This window comes from Leptonychotes weddellii, chromosome 13, assembly GCF_054177405.1.
Source record: "Leptonychotes weddellii isolate Sample4059 chromosome 13, ASM5417740v2, whole genome shotgun sequence".
In the NCBI taxonomy this organism is placed as follows: domain Eukaryota; kingdom Metazoa; phylum Chordata; class Mammalia; order Carnivora; family Phocidae; genus Leptonychotes; species Leptonychotes weddellii.
This window is the reverse complement of record NC_138381.1, coordinates 9,369,175-9,387,179: the sequence shown is the minus strand read 5'-3', so window position 1 is coordinate 9,387,179 and position 18,005 is coordinate 9,369,175. Positions and strand designations below refer to the sequence as shown.

Sequence of the window (18,005 nt, the reverse complement as noted above, 5' to 3'; positions counted from 1 at the left end):
TCCATCTCCGAACAGAACTGAGATCCTTCACTGCTTGAACATCAGAAGCAGTAAGTGCTGAGAGCTGACCCTGACCGGACCCAGGCCTTATCTCAACCACACGCCCACAGACTGACTCCGCGTTGGGTTCGTTAACGTCCTGCACCCTTCTGTTATCCTGCTCCTTGTGTGGTTTGTCTTCTGTCCTGCTTTGTGTGCCCTGTTAAGAAGCCAACTTTAATCACATGGTGAATTGTCATTGAGTTTGGAATCCTGAACCTGCTTTATAATTGTGATTAACTTTGCTTTATGATTGAATAAAACTGACATTGTGGAAAACATAACTCGTGTGTGTGCCTTCATAGCGTGCTCATGACACCCATCCTCTTGAGGGCACAACTTTTATTTCACTTAGACCCTTTCTGAAGCCCTCTCTGTTTCTTTAATTGCCTATTTCAGAAGGGAGTTAACCAGATTTTGTCAGATTGTCTCTCATTTCTGATTCCCTTTGTAGCTTGGCTGGGTTTGGGCCTCGAATATGCAGAAACAGGAGACACATGCCTCCTTGTGGGATTCAGCCCCTCACTTTTCCACTGCATCTACCGGGGCCCCACTGTCATTTGTGTCTCTTCCAGATTCCTTATATCCTTTGGATAAATTTGTTTAATATTATTTTTCTGAGTATGCATATGTATTAATAGTCTATTTTACCAAGACAGAAGGGGCAGAATATTGCCCTCCTCTACGCCTGCTCTGTATCTCAATTCGGAAACCACAGAACACACAGCCACAAGCAGGATAGCAAACTAACATTAACTATTTTCCTATAAATTCTTCAATGTTGATGACTCTCAGAACGAGGCTGAATTTGCTCTTTTTAAGAAGATCATTTTTACTTAATAACTGTACATGAAATAGAAAAGTAGTTCACTTCTTAAATTACCACAGATGAATTTTAAATTATTGTATTAAAGATACAAGATCATTCTGAAATAGATATTTTAGTATGAATTTCTCTTACACATGTAATTCAGAGTGACCTGACTTACATAGTCCAGATAACGGAAAAAAAAAATTATGGGGGATTTTTTTTTTCTTAAGAAGTTACTTTCTTGGGGCGCCTGGGTGGCTCAGTCGTTAAGCGTCTGCCTTTGACTCAGGTCATGGTCCCAGGGTCCTGGGATCGAGCCCCGCATCGGGCTCCCTGTCCCGCGGGAAGCCTGCTTCTCCCTCTCCCACTCCCCCTGCTTGTGTTCCCTCTCTCACTGTGTCTCTCTCTGTCAAATAAATAAATAAAAATCTTTAAAAAAAAAGAAATTACTTTTTTTACTCTTTGTCAGTAGAAGTTTCAGATCTCAGTTTAATACTACTGATTTTCTACTTGAAGGAATATTACCTTAAGTAAAGAAACTAAGTCTCTATTTTTTAAATTATTTTAACTTTATTTATTATCCAAAGATAGCATTCCTAGGAATGATTTGCTTATGAAACAAATACTTACTATACATAGTTTAAAGAAAATATACTCAGTTAAAAGTGATAATATTGGAGCTAGCATAGATATTATACTTTAATATAGCTTAAAATATATTCTCAGTACTTCTGTTACATACATATAAACTATGGATCATTAGAATTATGAGAGCTTGGATGATTTTTCTTTTTCTTAGTAAGCTGGCCCTGGATACAGGTTCTGTCCTCTTGTTTTGATACACTTAGATTTAATGAATAGTCTGCCATTCACCACCTGTACACACTGAGGGGAGCCACCCAACATTGCTATGCTTTGTTTAATGATCCACAAAATGGCAATAACAGCACTCAATTCACAAGGTTGTTCCAAGGACAAAATATGAGTCATATGCAGAGATCTCAGCATAGTGTTATCACTCAGCACATGCCAAGAAACATCATCATCACCATCATCATCATCATCATCATCATGAGTATCCATATGCTTCCAATCAGCTAATTTTTTTCTCACTCTAAGTACATAGCATTTTTCTGAGTCTAAATCAGAGCTCAGTTATTTTTTCCTTTGTGAAATTAATATATAAAGGAGCCATGTAACTGATGAAACATAGCTTTATTTTTCTTTTACTGGTTTTCAAAGGCTGGGGATTATAAAATAAACATTTCCAGTTACAACAGCTCTTGCCCAAGAGATATAAAAACTGACATCATGTTTCTGCACAACAGGTTCTAATAAACTGAAGCTGATAAAGACCATGGACTTTAGGTTACCTCAGGGTATCAAACTCTTACTGCACTTAATTAAGACACTTTCCTACCTAGTGAACAAAGGGACTCGTTTTAACCAACTGTGTAGACACAGGACTAATTCTGTCTTATCCCAAGTGCTATTTTTCAATGCTTAATTAGCTTAGCATTATGAATTTCCCCTTTCTAGCATTTAGAAACTCCTAAATTCCCCCCACTTGGTAATTACCCAATGACTTTCTTCTCTTTTTTAAAGAAAAAAGTTTTGATTTTCAAAAATATTATTATTTGAAAGAGTAATTTCAAAAGTACTTTTCAGACAATTCCCCTTTTTCCTTTTTTTCCTTTTGAGGAAAAATTCCTTTACCTAAACATGGTAAAGGAATAGCCCACTGTAGGGGCTGGAGTTTATGGTAATAGAGTGTCAAAGAATGATGGAGACAAGCAAGAGTTTCAGATGGCCTGAAATCTTACCACCCTGTACCTGCAAGAATATTCTTGTATGGCAATACAAAGTAAAAGGAGTGCTATAATAAGTGGAACTTCAATCAGGGTCCAGAATCAGAAGCTTTAATGGGAAAAATACGTCTTCTGAAAAAGTTTAACGAATAGACAGAAATATTTCCTTCTTAAAAAATAATTTGCCTTGGGGCGCCTGGGTGGCTCAGTCAGTTAAGCGGTCCACTCAGTTTCAGCTCATGTCATGATCTCATGGTTTGTGGAATCCAGTGGTCCAGCTCCTCGCTCAGCAGGGAGTCTGCGTGAAAGGTTCTCTCCTCTGCCCTTCCCCCACACACACACTCTCCCTTTCTCTCAATAAATAAATAAATCTTAAAAAACGTAATTTGCCTAATGTTAGTTATTACTATTTAGACATAACCTCTTAATAGTTAAGTAATACTATATAATCTAACAAATGCAAAATGTATGTCTATGACCAATTCTATTTTCCAAAGCATTTAACACTGATTGCACACTTAATAAACTAAGCTTTTTGCAATTCCAGTTCCTTATATGTTGCAAATACTAGATTCTCTTAAACATTTTAAGTCCTCTTAAAGTTAGACAGAAACACAATGATTATACTTAGCCCTCTCCAGAATGTAACAATAACAATGTTTGTTAAATACAGAATTAGCACCATGATTTTCCTTTTTCTTTAATAGTGTAGCTTAATTTTTTTTTTTTCATTCTCAGCTCCAATTCCAACACCTCTGACTTTGTAAGCTTCAGCATCTATCCTGTTTATTTTGTTCTATCGGGAGTCCATGCTTTCACGTACTTTCTGTCCTCAGTTGAAATGACTTTGTTCTCTTATATTATTTATAAATAATCTGTCCAGTTTTTAGGAAAATATCTCAAACTTAGGTCTTTAGTACAACTGAGTGATAAACTGTTAACAGAAATCTAAAGGTGCAGTTAGAAGAATAATCCTTTTTTCTTTAAAAATTAATTTATTTTAAAGAGAGGGGTGGAGAGAGTGGTGGGGAGGAGCAAAGGGAGAGGAAGAGACAGAATCTCAAGCAGACTCCCCACCGAGCCTAGAGCCCAAGGCGGGGCTCAACTTAGGGCTCGATCTCAGGACCCCGAGATCATGACCTGAACCGAAATCAAGAGTCTGAACCGAAATCAAGAGTCTGATGCTTAACCGACTAAGTCACCCAGGCCCCCAGAAGAATTATCCTTCTTAAATAAGTGTAAATGAACTAAGTTACCTGAATGTGTAATTGCACTGTAAATCTTATTTTCTTTCTTTATATTGAATGCCCTATCTGCCTTTCCTTTGTTTTTGTTTTAATGCATTAGCAGAATCATTATTATCCTGTAACAAGCAGATGGAGGATGAGTCTAGCTATAGCTTCCCTACATCACTAAAAGGATGGCATTGCCATGTCCATTGCCAGTTCCCCTGCAGAGTGTTCTTGGTATTTTTTATCTAGTGGGGGACAGAAGTATGAAGGCAGAGAGATGATGTGGATCTCTTTTCTCAAGTAATTGGCAGGGCTGGAACAGCACAGTTTTCTGCTACTAAAATTGTCTTTACTCTTGTGGGGCATCCTAATTGAAGTGAGATATGCCCAGAGGTGCCATGACCCGAATGGCTTAATAGAAACTACTGATACTATCAGAAATTATCCAAAGTTAACACAATTCAAAACTAATACCTTATAAAAAAAAAAGCAATGTGTGAATAAGCAAATAAATAAATACATAAATAAAATGTATGGCTACATATCCAAAGAGTGCTTCTCCACCCACCATCCCTCCCAGATATCTAGAACATGTGCCTAAGAAGTATACCACCTCATGTTCATATTGCATGGTATTGTGTGTTAGAGTGTGACTATCTCAACCCAGAAATAGAGAATGACCATGATTGTAGCAGTTGGCTGTATACATTTCATGGCGATATTATCTAAATAACAATGAGTTTAAAAAAAACACACAGAGATGGACATTTACATGGAAACCATCATATAGGGGATCCCCCACCTTGCCAAGGATGTAGCTAATGGAAGATAAGGAAAGAGAAAGAAAAAGAAAGTAACCCTGGGAGCTCCCAGCTTGTGGCTGCATGGCACGCAGCTGGACCAAGTTGTTTAGTGTGGAAAACAGATAATTTCATGAATCACTAACATCAGAGAACATCATCCTGTGACCACACTAGAATAAAAGTGAAACCATTTCACCATGACAAAATCACATGCGTAAGAAAAAAAGAAAGAAAGAAAAAGAGATCCATATCCTATAGTTATCAAATACTAAACATTCCCCATCATTTCAGATCAAGGCTCATTATAGATCACTGCATAGGTGAATGTAGATGCAGAATAATTGTAGAACTATAGAGAACATAAACCATGTACCATGCAAGAAACAAAAGGATAGAGGGACATCCTAGTCTCAGTTTCTTAATTTTGAGAATGAAAAGATAGCATTAAAAAAAAAACTTTTAATATATTACCAGAGCTATAATTATATAGAGAGTAAAGAAAGTTCTTTTTTTTTTTTTTAAAGATTTTATTTATTTATTTGACAGAGAGAGAGAGACAGCGAGAGAGGGAACACAAGCAGGGGGAGTGGGAGGGAGAAGCAGGCTTCCCGCCGAACAGGGAGCCCGATGTGGGGCTCGATCCCAGGACCCTGAGATCATGACCTGAGCCGAAGGCAGACGCTTAACGACTGAGCCACCCAGGCGCCCCGAGAGTAAAGAAAATTCTATACTAAAAAAAAATAAATAATAAAGCAGAAATAGTACAATAAATAAAAACATGTCTATATATTCATTTGTATTCTATGAACTGGATCATGTACATAACTTTCTTGGATATTTTGGGGTAATTTAGTTGATCAGATCATTTAAATTAAAGTGGTTTTTAAAATATTAGAATAGGAAAATAATGAAAATGTGCACCTAGCACTGTCAGTTTCTGAATTCTAGCTAAGACAAAAATACATTTAAAATATATGAATTATTCATAATAATGTGAAATACTTCTTACAGATTACTGGAATGCTAAATTTTAAAAGTGTGAAGCATGATTTTTCTCTCTAATGCAATAATCTTTTAAAATCATAGCTATTGTTAAATAAAAATCTTAATATATATGACATTTCTACGGATTACTGTGTTTATTTTAATAGTGAGCTGCTGCCAAAGGAAATATTTCAGCTCAATTTACATTTCTATTGTGGCTGCTTTTACCACTCACCCATGGCTTTGAGATGGCAAACATAATTCTCAATGTGAGGAAAGGCTCTCACTTCTGTTTTCCCTAAACAGCAGGAAAACTCATTATGTGTTTTATTTTGAGAACGGTATCATACTTTTGAGGCACACATTATTTGTACGGCCTCAAGTTTTGAGAGATAAAATGTGAACACATATATATAATAATTATATACATTAATTACATATAAATATATATTATATATTTTATATAAAAGTAAATACTATTTTACTCAAGAAGTATTATTTTGGAAACTTTTTCAAAACCACTGAGTTCCTCAGTTCTTAGCTGTAGATGACTGAAATAGATTGCAGTTAACCCAAACCAGATAATAGATTATATTGGGTGACACACAATTAAAGGGAAGGTTGAAGAAACAGGCGCAGGGTGAGGATGGTGGCCATGGAGACAAGGGCCCAGAAAGGCAGTGACATCGTATTTCATGGTCGGTCTGGTGAGAGTAATGTTGCTCCCACCACTCAGACCCAGGGTGGTACCTGGTGCTGCTGGACCGCTCGTGAATGGGTGCTTCCTTGTTTCTGGCCTTTTTGCCACTTGCTCTTGTTTCAAATTCCTCAGTGAAGCCATCTGTGTTAATTTCCAAGGGCCGTCATAACAAATTACTCCAAACTGATGGTTAAAACAACAGCTATTTCTGGTTCTAGAAACCAGAAATCCAAAATCCAGGTGCTGGTAGCGCCACATTTCCCTCAAAGGGGAGAACCCTTCCTTGCCTCTCCCAGCTTCTCGTAGCTCAGGTGTATCTTGGAGCTCCATGGGGCTATTTAGAGTTAGTTTCAGTTAACATAAAACGAAAAACTATTATAAAGTCAGTCCCTCCATTGCAATAGCCATATTTCTTTCTTTTGTAAATTGAGGTATAATTAACATGGGACATTATCTTAGTCTCAGGTATAATTCAGTATTTTGTATATATTATGAAGTGATCACAACAATAAGTCTACTTTCCAACTGTCACCATACCAGTTACAATTTTTTTTTTTTAATTTTTAATTTGAGAACTTTTAGGGTTTACTCTCTTACGTCAAGAGCTCATAAGCCACATGGGGCTCCTGGCTACTATACGCAGTCCTATGGACTATGCAGGCCTGTCGTCACACAAAGGTCTCTTGGACAGCCCTGCTCTAGAATATTCGTTGGTGGGGGAGGGTTCACCTTGCTGGGCATCAAACAATAAAAAGCCCTACAAGTACCTATTACTTGTAGAGTAAATTCAAAATTTATTTTTCAACATCAGCAGGATAGTTGTTTATTTCACAGTTAGATATGACTTCACTGCCAGCTGTGCCTCGCTCAGCTCCACCCTTCATGGGCTCACCTGTGGCCTTCTCTACCCTCATGGCTGGCTATATGTGAAAAATTAAAGCACTTACACCACAGACAAATAATTAGGCAGTAGCTGTTCAGATGGTTCTCTTCTTAATATGCATGCTACAATATAAAACCAGGCCACCTTCTCTAAGGAGAAATCAACTATGAAAATCTCAGTTATGATCAATAAGTAATGCTGACCTCCAGGCTGCTATGCCTGGTTTGAACTCGCCACTCTTTTATGCTTCTATCTCTCCCAAAGTCAACCAACGTGGTTCCTGCAAGTCAGGCGAGGTGTTGTGCTTCAGATAATCATACCCAGTTACCTTCTTGGCAAAATACGTGTTTCCCAAGCTTGTGGCTCTGCACTACTAGCCTAGCAATTGCAGTGCATAAAAATTTCATTGGAAAAATAATGAAATTTATTCTAAATTAGAAGCTGAAATAGCCCTCAGGTAAAAAAAAAAAAAAAAAAAAAAAGCTTCCTCCAGACATTACAGTGATGATTTTTTTTCTTTTTTGCTTTTTTTCTCATTTTTATTAATTATTTTTATTTTTAATTTCCAACAATACAACAATATAAGTATTGGTTTTTCACAGCCGGCTACTCTTCTCCAATTAGGCATGTTCACAAATGTCAGATGAGATTATACTTAAAATATCCCTTCTGTTTTCTGTGTCAACTATTTTTTTTTTCATATGCATGGTTAGGATTTGTAGATTTATTTCCTAAATTTATCCTTTATTGTTCTCTAATATTTGGTAAAATTTTAAATTTACTGGTCAAATTTGAGAATAAATGTCTAGATTAATAGTATTTGGTAATTAAATATCCTCATCACATGTAAAAACAATTATTTCTACCCCTGGGTCATCATTTAATGCAGAATTCTGATTAAACCCTGATCCTGATAATGTTGTGGGGAACAAGGATTTGTTGGGTGGCTTTCCCTTCTACATGCACCAGTGCTTTTTCTATCCTGTGGAAAACTCCATTACTTCAGATCCAATGAAGTCTAACTTTTTAAAAACTTTTCTACACCAGGGAGTGAGTGGTATTTATGATATTATCTTGAGACAAACTGCAGAAGCCCATAGTTCTGCATTAAGTAACATGTGGAGACATTCCATTGCCTTGTTTTCCTAAATGAATCACCAGGTAGATATCTCATAGCACTCTCCTTTGCAACCCTAGTGAATTCCATGGTTAATATTAGAGTTAAAAAATATTTGATACTTCAGCAATGCTCTCTTCCCATTTAGCATCAACAAATGTATCTTAGGAAATACATATGCTGTGGTAGATAATTTTCTAATATGAAGTTTTAAAGAAGTAATTCAATACTGCATCAGGGTTCAGTTATTACATGTGAACATAAAAGTAAGTTTGAATGGTTGTGAATATTTTCTTTCACTATTATTAAAAGGATTGCCTGGAAATATTTTTTATTCTTATTTTTTTATTTTTTTTTAAGTAGGCTCCATGCCCAACCTAGAGCTTGAACTCACAACCCTGAGATCAAGAGCTGTGTGCTCTACTGACTGAGCCAGTCAGCTGAAATGCCTGGAAATATTTTTAAGGAAAAACAATACTAATATGTCTACTATTCCCAGACATGGAAAGCCACCTACCATAATAAGAATTCTGTTTCACCCAACATACATTTCTCCTCAGTTCACTCAAATTGTATAACTTTAAAGTCCAGACATTTCAGAGTGGAGAGGGAATACTCCCAGGTAAGCAGTAGTGGGCTTGTTTTTAAGGGTATCTAATTTCTCTAATTAAAAACTAGAGGATTCGGCCACCCTAATGTACTTCCAGTATGTGCTCACTGATTAAGAGCTGCATGTAGTTTACACATAGGCCAAAACAATGAAAATGGAATTTCTTTTTTTTTTTTTAAATTTTTTATTTATTTATCTGAGAGAGAGAATGAGAGACAGCGAGCACGAGAGGGAAGAGGGCAGAGGGAGAAGCAGACCCCCAGCTGAGCAGGGAGCCAGATGCGGGACTCGATCCCGGGACTCCAGGATCATGACCTGAGTCGAAGGCAGTCGCTTAACCAACTGAGCCACCCAGGCGCCCCAAGGAGCAAACATTTTAAATAATGGAAGATTAAATGAGATAACTACTAATCCATTTCCAAATTAAAGTTTTGTGATTGCACATGGTGGATCATATACCAATATACATACACCATCTGATTCATACCAAGCAGAACTCACTTATAAGCATTATCTAAAGAGGACATGGGAAATATCTGCTGGAAGAAAAATTGCAAATTTCATTATACTAAAGTGTTTATATATTTTTCCATTAAATGAAACAAGAAAGCAAATAAAAATAACCTCAATATATAAGTAAGGAATGAGTATTTGGAAATGAACTCCACAAAAAAAGTACAAATTAAATTCATCTCCTTTTTTGCTGCTGTTTTAAAGGAGTATGAGGGAAATATTTTTGTTTTTTCTCAACTGAAAGAGTTTTCTCTAGTTTGACTTAAATAAATTTATTGTGTCACATCAGGTGGCCATCTATGTTCGGATACCTTAGTGGGTACAAATAAAGGAATATGGCTCCTTAATAAGAAACTTTCTCTGAAATACATGGAGACACACTGACAGTAACACTGATATCCCCTAGTAATAGATAAAAGCCAGATCTCATTTTAATAAAAAATGATCAGAAAATATTGGTGCAAATGAATTTGCCCTGAAATAAGTCCAATAATGCTCAACAACCTAAAATATTCAAAAATTATTTACTGTGAACAGCTATAGGAGAAGTCTGCGATATTTCTCACAAAGAGATATTTTAAGCCTCTGTGGCAACCAACATTAAAAAAAAATAAGTTTCAGAGACATGAAATAGCACTTCGGTGTTCTCTGTCAGCTTTCAGTCTTGTTTCATTTGAATTAAGTGTAGACTTAGATAAAGATGGAATTTTCAATATGCAATGCCATCCACATTATTTATTTAAAAGGCCAACAATTAGAATATTTTTGGTGGATTGTAAAATTGGTGTATCAAGGGAAATATTAATTATCACCAGTAAACATGTAAAACTACCAGATGTTGTTGCCTGTATATTTAACATTTCATATAAAATTAATAAATTCTTTTCTGTGTAAGCAAAAACCTCCATAAAGTATGTATATGACAGTATTAATAGAAAGAGATGTGCTCCCTTACTCACTCATTCATTTATTTATTCAGCTCAAATAATGTATTAAAGCCTTACATGTATCAGGATCTATGCTTTTTACTGGGGTTCAAAACACTTGAAAAGCACAATCACAACCACAACAAAGGCAGAATTTTGTAGCGGCATACTGATTCCGAGAGAATGGAAAACTTAGAAATCTAAAATATTCTCCTGTTCCCCCATCTACTGGTGGATAAATTACATTAAAGATTATTTTCTGTGATTTTTGAAATTCAAAGAAATGAAAGAGAAATCGTGAAAGGAACTGCTTCCTACTCCATACACACACAGATACACACACACAAGAGAAGTGTAAACAAATAGTAGGTGAAAGAAAAATCCATGGCTATTAGAAAGCAATCGATTTGGAGAATTATCATGGGGCAAAAATCTAAAGACCAGCCCTGAGGCTGCAGTTGAGGAACTGATCTTGAGACACTTCTTACAGATATAACTCCCATAAAGGAAACTCCCAGAATCAAAAGGTAGGCAAGCAACAAAAGTCTAATGTGAAAATTTAAAAACGAATTTAAGGAGAAAGAGATTAGAAAGAACTGAAGAGAGACAGTATGGGAGAAAGAAATGGGCAACAATTTTTAGAATCAAAGAAGACATGATTCCACAGATCCAGAAGGCACAAAATTTTTAAATTAAAATAGACTGAATGTACAACCAGATACATTTTATTAACAGGGCAAACATTGAAGGCAAAACTTTAAAGCCTAAAAAGCCACCAGAGGAAAAGAAAACAGTTACAAAGTCAAGACATTTAGAAAGATAGTTTTCTCAACAAGAAACATTAAAGCCAGAAGATGGCAATATAATATCTTAATGTGCTTTGATAGATACCTTCTCTGAATTGCCTAGAGACTCATGATATAAATTTTTTAATTAAATAGTCATCCAGATGACTAGAGGCTTGCATTCAAAGGCTTTTTAAAAAGATCTTTGGCTCTCTGCTTCTCCCAGTTTCACAGACAGCTGCATCTTCTGGTACAGCGCATTGCAGAGACACAATGGTGAAGGTCAGAGTAAATGGATTTGGCCATATTGGGCACCTGCTCACCAGGGCTGCTTTTAACTCTGGCAAAGTGGATATTGTCGCCATCAAGGACCCCTTCATTTACCTCAACTGCATGGTCTACGTGTTTCAATATGATTCCACCCACAACAAATTCAACAGCACAGTCAAGAGTGAGAATGAGAAACTTGTCATCAATGGAAAGCCCATCTCCATCTTCCAGGAGCAAGATATTGCCAGCATCAAATGGGGTGATGCTCGTGCTGAGTATCTTGTGGAGTCCACTGGGGTCTTCAACATCATGAAGAAGGCTGGGGCTCACTTGAAGGGTGGGGCCATGAGGGTCATCATCTCTGCCGCTTCTGCTGATGCCCCCATGTTTGTGATGGGTGTGAATCATGAGAAGTATGACAATTCCCTCAAGATTACCAGCAATGCCTCCTGCACCACCAACTGCTTGGGCCCTCTGGCTAAGGTCATCCGTGACAACTTTGGCATGGTGGAGGGACTGAGGACCACAGTCCACGATATCACTACCACCCAGAAGACCGTGGACACCCCCACTGGGAAGCTGTGGTGTGATGGCTGAGGGGCTGTCCAGAACATCATCCCTGCTTCTACTGGTGCTGCCAACGTTGTAGGCAAGATTATCCCTGAGCTGAATGGGAAGCTCACTGGCATGGCCTTCCATGTTCCCACCCCCCACTGTGTCAGTTGTGGATCTGAACTGCTGCCTAGAGAAAGCTGCCAAATATGATGATATTAAGAAGGTGATGAAACAGGCATTGGAAGGTCCCCTCAAGGGCATGATGGGCTACACTGATGACCAGGTTGTCTCCTGCTACTTCAACAGTGACACCCATTCTTCCACCTTCCGTGCTGGGGCTGGCATTGCACTCAATGACCATTGGGTCAAGTTCATATCCTGGTATGACAATGAATTTGGCTAGAGCAACCAGGTGGTTGACCTTACGGTCCACATGACCTCCAAGGAGTAAGAGCCTCTGGACCACCAGCCCTAGCTAGAGCAAGAGGAAGAGAGAGGCCCTCAGTTGCTAGGGAGTCCTCACCCCAACTCATCCCCCAACATGCTGAGAATCTCCTGACCTCTACACAGTTTTCATCCCAGACCCCCTGAAGAAGAGGAGGGGCTTGAGGAGCCCTACCTTGTCATGTACCTTCAATAAAGTATACTGTACCCAGCTGAAAAAAAAATAAAAATAAAAAACAAATAAATAAAAAGATATTTTGACTTAATCAAGAATTGGTGAAAATTGCTAAATTGCTTGTTTGAAATGATACTTATTTTCTTTTGGAGTCTGGTAACATTAGCACACAATAGAAGAGTATAAAGATTTTATCAAGTAGAATTTACAGACCCTAATATTATGTGAAAATTGGAATCCCTTGAATATGTAACAGTAAATATTAAATCTGAATAGAAATCCAAGTTATCCTTTTGTAGCATGTTTTACTGTAAGATTATTGAATGATGATGTGTACAAAGTAACCTCTTGGTAAATGTGAGCTATCTTCATTTTTATCATAGAGTAAAATCAAGATAACATCTCAAAAAGCCTATGGAATAATGTAGTACTGATGAATAAATAATAAAATTTCAAGGAAACAGGAAAATCTTTATGGACAAAGTTATGTATAAGCCAAGATGTGAGGTCAAAAAGTGAGAGAATCTATGCATTCTTGATTGTTCTAGTGATCAGCATATCTGGTGTGACAGTTAATTTTATGTGTCAAGGAGACCTGCTTTGGGGTGCCCAGATTAAACATTATTTCTGAGTGTGTCTATGAGAATGTTTTCTGGATGAGATTAGGATTTGAATCAGTGGACTTAGTAATGTAGAATGCCATCCCGATATGGGTGGGCCTCAACTAATCTTTTGAAGGCCCAACTATAACAAAATATTAAGGAAGGAGAAATCCACCTCTTTTTTCTTGCCTCACTGATTGATCTGGGATATTGCCTCTCATTTTCTTCAGTCCTTCAAATGGGATTTATGTCATTGACTCTCCTGGTCATTTATTATGAGGAGACAATTTCTCATAATAAATCTCTCTCTCTCTCTTCCTCAAGAAAGGAAGAATCCTGGAGAATCCTGACTAATGTAGTTGATCATAGGTTCTTAATGTAGGTCAGAGTTTTCCAGTGGAACATTAATAATTGCAGGCCAAACTAAATATTGTATGAGTGTTTGTCTATAAGTAGTTAATAGATGTATGTATTTTTCTATACACACATCTTGTTTATTTTTACATATACCTTGTTTTATTTCACACCTTAATCATACAAAAAATAAATAAGTAAAAAGTATATCTTGTAGAACAAAAATAACTCTTTGCCTTTGAGATGATTAATTTCAGTTTATTTACTGACTATAAGGTAAATCCCCATAGGCTTAAAATCTTGGTGAAATTTCTATTTAATATACATTTTAAAAATCAGGGCAAAAGTTTATAGGCATCATAGTGCTAGTTCTTGGTAGTAATGACTCCTATTACATTTATGACTGTGTTATCGTATCAGTTAATGCATTTTCTGTGCAATGATGCAGTTCCACCCCCTACATCCATCAGCAAAAATGAATCATTTTTCAAGGTCTCTGCATGAATACTAAATAAATCAATAGAAAATATGCAGAATCAAAATGTGAGAGATAAATCCATGTTAACCACCACTTGACTGATACTGCTGTTCAACATTTTTATTTTGTCAAGTACATTTTCTTACATTTTAATATAGAAGTACCTATCTTTCCAAAGTTAAACTCATTTTTATTTGAATCAGGACTAATTTATCAATTGATATCATCAAATAAGATATTGAATATTTTTAGAGGGAAACAGGGAATATGATAGGATTTACATAATCTTTCCCCATACATTATGTGTTAGTAAATTCTTTATAACTATTATTTTGCATACAATTCTGTATCTTGTCAGCCATGTTTCCAAGCATCAATTTTTTCTTATCAAGATTGCTTTTCTACATTTGGTTTCTTTCCGGCAATATCATTATGATGTTAATTACTGGTGTCAACATATAATTTCCATTTACCCCAGAAACATAGAAACAGTATTGAAAAAACAACAACAACAACAAAAAACGGTGTGGGAAAAGATCATTTACCCTAGGAAATCTCCAGGTGATATTATCCCACAGATAATTTTCCAGAATATTTTTTCTTATATTATTTTCTCCCAAACTTCTTTTGACGAAGTATTGACCTTGATATCATAAATATTTAACATATAGCCTGGGAACAGATCTCCCTGAGCACCCTTCTGTCTGAAGCACCCATTACAAGTTTCCTGTGATTATTTTAAATGCTTCAACTAGGATTTCTTGTAATAAATACAATGGAATAGCCCAGTTTTAGTGAAAACCATAACCTTCGTGACCATAGAAAATCTATTAAAGAGGTTTAGTGAAATAATGTGATGATATTATTAGATCTTATTTCATCTATCATTTTGACCTTACATGATAGTTCAATTTCAAAAGCAAAATAGTAATAACAAAATGAATCGACATATTATTTATGGTAATATATAACTGAACCAAAATAGGAGATATTTGCTCAGGGATGACACTACTAAGAGTTTTTTCATACATTTACACTCTTAATTCTCACACAAACCTATGAATTGTATGTAATTATCATTCTGATTTTCTAGATGAGAAAATACACAGAGAAATCTGTTATACAAGTTCACACACATGGTACATATTGCAGGAAGGGTAGATTTACCCCTGCACAGTTGGGCAGAGATGTTTTCTTATCCCTCACCTTCTCTTGATTCCTATCAACAGACTTCATTAAATTATAGGATATTTTCCTTACTATGATTCCATGGCCCTTTTTTTTAAATTAAAATGTTTACATTATAGGAAAGAAAAGTAAACTAGCAACCCAGCATTATAAAGATATGTCAACCAAATTTTGGGAATAATGGCAGAAGTGAATGTAAGTAAAAAACACTTTGGGAAAGTTTAGTAATTATAAGTAACATTTGTAAAGATCTTTATTTATTTATTTATTTTTTGGTATTTGCATAACTTCTTGACTTGGAATACTTCTGGGCTACTTACAGTGGGAATTAGTTATCAGTTATTATTCATTTCTCATGAACCCTGATCCCATTTGTAGTCCCTAAGTAGCCATCAGCTTATTATCACCTTCCTGCCAGTATACAGTTTTCCTCTCATTCATTGTTAGAGTCAAGGTTGGGGAAAACTGGAGATTCATTCTAATTAATTATATTTCAGTCATTTCTCTTTTCAATTTTTTGGCAAGGCCCAGGCATTGATACAAACATTTTCATATCAATATGAACTTTATTTTTTATTAATGGAAATTTTAAGAAAGGCAAGGTTGTCATATGGATTTAAATATGGTTGTCTAAAAAGACTTGTTATTAAAATTGCAAAATATTAACTCAGTTTTTCATTCAATTATTGTTCTATCTGTAAAACATGCTATAGGTATTTGATATTTTATTAAAATCCTCTAGGGGCTCTTGGGTGGCTCAGTCAGTTAAGCCTTCGACTCCTGGTCTCAGCTCAGGTCATGATCTCAAGGTCTTGAGATCGAGCCCTGTGTTGGGCTCCATGCTCAGCGTGGAGTCTGGTTGAAATTCTCTCTCTCCCTCTGCCTCTGCCCCTCTCCCTGCTTGCACGTGTATGCTCTCTCTAACTCTCTTTCTCAAAATAAATTAAAAAATCTTAAAAAAAAATACTCTAAGTGATATGTCTTTCACAAATCCTCTTTGACACATATAAGTATAAAGGAAATTTATAATAATCATGAGATAGAATGTTATCTTAGAATAAATATATATAAAATAAATCACAATATTGCAAAAGTTAGTGAATTTCCCAAGTCCAAATGGGTCCCATGCAAAATAGTCCCATCACAATTTTACATGGGCTTTTAAAGAAATTTTGTCTGCCTTTTTGAAGTCATGGAAAGATGAGATATTTGTGATTTAAACCAAGTTCAATAATAAATTTGTAATTGTTTCCTTTATTTTTCTTAATAAGTATATTATTTCTTCATTAGTATATTATTATTACTCCTCAAATATGCAGCACACCTTTGAATGGACAAATATAATGTTTTATATTGTATAACATGTTCAGTAGCTTTAACTACAAGATCTATAGGTAATAACAATGTATGTTACTCAAATCTGTAATTAGTTTATGGCAGATAAAAATTCAACAGGATTATAATAATCATAACAAATGTGTACTATCATACAACTTTTTCCTCAAATTTCAAAACATTATAGAATTTTAAAGTATCAGTAAAAATGTTATTTTATTTGTTCTTTACATTTGTAAAATAAATAAATTCCATGCAACTAGGAAAGCTACTATCTTATTATAACCATAAATGCACCTATGTGATTTAAAAAAACATGTAGTGAAGCTCTAAATGAAATAAAATAGATAGTCCATTGAAGAAAAAATAAAAATCAAAAACACTGATACTGTTAGAAGTATTCTAGAGTTTAATGTAGAAATAAGTTTAGGGCGCCTGGGTGGCTCAGTTGGTTAAGCGACTGCCTTCGGCTCAGGTCATGATCCTGGAGTCCCAGGATCGAGTCCCGCATCGGGCTCCCTGCTCGGCAGGGAGTCTGCTTCTCCCTCTGACCCTCCTCCCTCTCATGCTGTCTCTCATTCTCTCTGTCTCAAATAAATAAATAAAATCTTTAAAAAAAAAAAAAGAAAGAAGTTTACTCTACATTAGAGAATAAAGAAGTATTTGTAGAAAAAAATATTTTCCTTAATGAATTACATTAACACCTTTCTCAAATCAAATGGTCATACATGCTTGAGCCTGTTTCTGGACTCTTTATATTAGGTGTAGAAACACATGATCAAATCTGGTCTGCAACCTGTTTTTTATGACTCACAGGTTAACAATGTTTTTTTTTTCACTTTTAAAGATTATTAAACAAAACAAACAACAAAAATAACAAAGGAATATGTAAAGGAAATTCTATGTGGCTGCAAAAAAAAAAATAGTTACTCTCGTACTATACAGAAATGTTTGCCACTCTCACACGATATTTTTTAGAAAATCTGCATGTCCTTTATCTCAACAAGACCACATTCTCATAATTACTGTAGAATTAAGGTAAATATAGAAATTTGTTAGTGTAATTTCTCTTTGTTCCACTTTTTCAAAATTATTTCGGTTAGTCTAGTTTATTTTGTATAACATATAAATTATATAATCCGTGCATTTATAAATAAAATGCCTGCCATGAATTCAAATGGGCTTCGTTCAACCTGTAGCTCAATTTTCAGGAAATCTGTATTTTAACAGTGTTGTCTTTTTTTTTTTTTTAAAGATTTTATTTATTTATTTGACAGAGAGAGACACAGCGAGAGCAGGAACACAAGCAGGGGGAGTGGGAGAGGGAGAAGCAGGCTTCCTGCTGAGCAGGGAGCCCGATGTGGGACTCGATCCCAGGACCCTGGGATCATGA

At 35.8% G+C, this 18,005-nt stretch overlaps 1 long non-coding RNA gene and 1 pseudogene across 1 annotated transcript in view; both read left to right on the top strand.

The window, feature by feature from the left end:
* LOC145716729 (uncharacterized) overlaps nucleotides 1-18,005 on the top strand; it is a 432,159-nt gene that overhangs the window by 228,867 nt on the left and 185,287 nt on the right. The window lies entirely within an intron of this gene.
* Nucleotides 11,483-12,687, top strand: LOC102727856 (glyceraldehyde-3-phosphate dehydrogenase pseudogene; annotated as a pseudogene).